Below are 3,943 nucleotides of genomic sequence, written 5' to 3' on the forward strand. Positions count from 1 at the left end.
ACTGTATTCACAGATTTGAAGAGAGTAGGTGGAGGTCAGGGAGGATGAGACAGAGAAAAGGAACGGTGGGTGCAGGGTCGGACAGAGGAACAAAAAAAAAGTGATGAAATAGTTTTTATACTGGAGAGGATATGGATAAAGAGAGAAGTACAAATGGGCTTTTATGTTGCCACTGCCTTGTAAACAACATGAGGTTCAAAAAAAGGAGAAAAGAAAAACAGATTGTGCGTGAAAGGATGGGAGGGCTTTGGTGGTTTACTTCGCAGGCAGGGATTGAAGTGAGGTGGTTAGGGGGGATTATGTGGCGAGCTGAGTGAACTCTGAAGGTGGGGGTGCAGCTTTCAAAGGGGTATCGATAGATCTGGTGTTGTCCCCACTTCACAGCCCTCATCAACCCCACTTGCAAACATACCACACCTCTTCACAAGCCGAAGAAGTCCCCTCTTTCATGGTGTACTCGCACACATAAGCTGATGAACTCTGAGATGGTCAGAGTACTCTAGGCTCGCTGCCTACTGAATAGAAGAGTTTAGACACTACTGAATTGGCCCTTCAGAAAGGGGCATTCTCCTTTAAGTACACAACTTCTTTGGGCTCTGTAAAAACCCATGCATAGTCAAGGATTTGGGCCTCTTTTCTGTGGATTGGTGGTGTACTTGTATGAACTGAAGTTTGGCAAAGTTGAAGTCACATTTACGGAACCATATGCAACTGGGAAAAAAAAAATACTCTCTAGGGTTCAAAAAAGATGTCTGAGGAGCAAAGTTAGATCAACGGCCAACACAAAATGTCACTGGGAATTATAAAACTTAACTTTTTAAAGTAAAAGTTTAATTTGAAAAACATTGGATGGAAAAAAAAGGGGATACCAGCTTTTCATAGACACTGGACTATTAAATGAACAAAAAGTACATGACTATGCTTATCAATATTCACAAAGAATGATCAGAAGAAATGCAGGATGAAATTCCCAGTTCACTTTTACTAACAAATGCATTTGTCTGACAATTAGTTAATGTGTATGAAATGAGAATTTTGTTCTCAGAGAAACTGCTCACCAACTAACTAATTGACTGACTGACAAGATTTTTTGTAGGACATGTCAACTCTTTGCTTCTACTGAAGCCTCTAAGGTCCGCATACCATACATTAGCATAACCACGAGGCCCATCCCATTTCTACAGGATTAGTTCAGCTCTCCTCCCACTGTCTGATGGCTCTTTATCTAGATCGACACAGCCTGTTAGAGGTCCTCACTATACCATTGCTACTAGAGTCATTATCATTCACCGCGAGAAGGAATCAGCTCATAGAGACTTGCCTGTTTAGCATGAGACTGACATCTCATTTGTAACGGTTTAAAAAGGGTCTCCCCTTCAGATAACAACAGACTAACTGGTAAATTCCCAGCTGATCCATCTATGGGGCAAAGGCTGATTGTTGATCCAATATTAAGATATTTTTAGGACACTATTGTTTACATGCTTTCATACATTTAATATCATTTCAAAACTTCTTTTATCTCTTTTATAAAGATTACTGTTGCTAACTGAGCATGGTGTTCTTACGCACACCTACATTTACTTTATATGACCCCGTTGGTAATTGATTAGTACTTATCTTAACTTATTTCCAAGGATGGTTTTACGTACTTTCCAGGCATATAGTGCCATTTAAGGCACAATCAGATTACTATGTAACATTCAGTTATTATAAAAAAATCCCTTTAAGTTGTCAAACAACTTAAAAGAAACTTGACAACTTAACAACTTGATGCATTGAAATCGCCCTATGTCTCTTTAAGGAGCTCCTGTTCTTTATGACACTCTGACAATCACAGCAATCCTCCATTAAACCATTTACAACCATTCTTAAGAGCGCTGGTCTGAGAAGTAGTTGATAAAGCTCAGCAGATGCACCCTTCCAACTTGCTTTTTGCTGCTGCCGTTAATCTGGTGGAGCTGAGTGAGGCTGGAGGCTGCATCTCCCAGGAGGAGCTATGAGGAAATAGGTGGTGCTTTGTGAGAGCAAGACTTTAGGCAGCACTCAATGGCTGCAAGGGAAGATTCAAGGAGCCCTCAAACACACATGAAAGAATCTCAGCAACACTCCAGGTATGTTTTGATGAGGAAATAACAGCATAATTTCCATCCCTTAAACCGACTGTTGAAAGTGAACTGGGTCACCATCACCACATCAAAATGAATCTGACATATTTTGCCTATTATTTAGATAGTCCCATTTAAATTGCTGACAAATTTGCTATATTTCAACTAATAACATTTCAGGTAAAACACATTTTTAACAGAATCACTCAAATGGCAATGATGGTAGGACTTTGTCCTGTGGTTGCCGATTCAAAGCCCCACTCCATCTCTAGTTGTTGTGTCCTTGAGCAAGACACTTCATCCGCCTTGCCTCCTGGTGGGGGTCAGAAAGCCTGATGGCAGACTCACTTATGTCAGACTGCCCCAGGGCAACTGTGGCTACAATGTGTAGCTTGCAACCACCAGCATGTAAATGACTGAATGAGTGTGAAGCCCTTTAGGGATAGTAGACATATTTCCTAATGATTCAGATAAAGATTCTTGTCAGGGTTTAAGCAAAGGGACTTTGCAGTCTAGTTTTAAATCAGAGCATTGAATTTCACCAATAAAAATTGCAAATTTAGATCAGTGCACAATTGGAAAGTCATGTCACAAGTAACTACACATTAAAAAAGAAAAAAAAAGAAACATCTTTAAACTCAGAGATAATCCAGGAATGTAAACAAAAATATTCTTGTAAATAAAGCCATTGTTTGTAAAACAAAAAGTAACTTGTTTGCCATTCAGCATATTCTTAAAATCCATCCATCCATCCATTTTCTTGCACCCTTGTCCCTCAGTGGGGTCGGGAGGGTTGCTGGTGCCCATCTCCAGCTAACGTTCCGGGCTAGAGGCGGGGTACACCCTGGACAGGTCGCCAGTCTGTCGCAGGGCAACACAGAGACATGGGACAAACAACCATGTACACACACACTCACACCTAGGGGCAAGACAAACCAATTAACCTGACAGTCATGTTTTTGGACTGTGGGAGGAAACCGGAGTACCCGGAGAAAATCCACGCATGCACAGGGAGAACATGCAAACTCCATGCAGAAAGACCCCAGGCCGGGAATCGAACCCAGAACCTTCTTGCTGCAAGGCAACAGCTCTACCAACTGCGCCACTGTGCAGCCCATATTCTTAAAATATTAAGTTAAAATCTGTTATGTCCACAGAGTGTTAATGAAGAAGTATCTTGTGTCATAGGATGTCGAGCAGCAGGTGGATTTCCCTTCAGTAATAATGTTTGTCCACCAGCCTGCTTGTAGTCTTGAGATAACATCCTTTTAATTAGCCAATGAGTAGACTGGAGGATGTTAGCTTGCTGGTATGACTGCTTGATTTTAGAGATACTGAGCATATGGAGCCAGTCAAAACTAACAACACAGCTATCTCTTAGGAGATTCATGCCCCCCGGCCTCTATCTGTCATAGAGCGTAGAGCTAAAATAAACATTTCTCATGGAGCTAGAGTGATGTTTTTAGACTTGTGCAATACTGTTTTTACATGTTTAATAGCATAATCGTTACATAATAACACAAATTATATGTAAAACTGTACAAAACAAAGTAAAAAAATATGCCCTGTAAATAATCTTAGTCTTCCAAAATGGTAAAAAAAAATTTTTCACTCTCTGACCTTTTTTCTTGCACTCAGTCTTTGTTTCCAACACAACTAACAGTTTTCCTTTCACTCATGCTATCTTTGCTCGCTCTTACTCCTCTGCCGCCTACACTACACTTTTAGTATTTCTCATTCCCCCGCCACCACCCGTCTCTCTCTCTCTCTCTCCTCCTCACTCTCTCTCTCTCCCTCTCCTTTTCTCTCACACTCTCTCTACACTCTGACTCTAG

This window comes from Poecilia reticulata, linkage group LG6, assembly GCF_000633615.1.
Source record: "Poecilia reticulata strain Guanapo linkage group LG6, Guppy_female_1.0+MT, whole genome shotgun sequence".
NCBI classification, from domain to species: domain Eukaryota; kingdom Metazoa; phylum Chordata; class Actinopteri; order Cyprinodontiformes; family Poeciliidae; genus Poecilia; species Poecilia reticulata.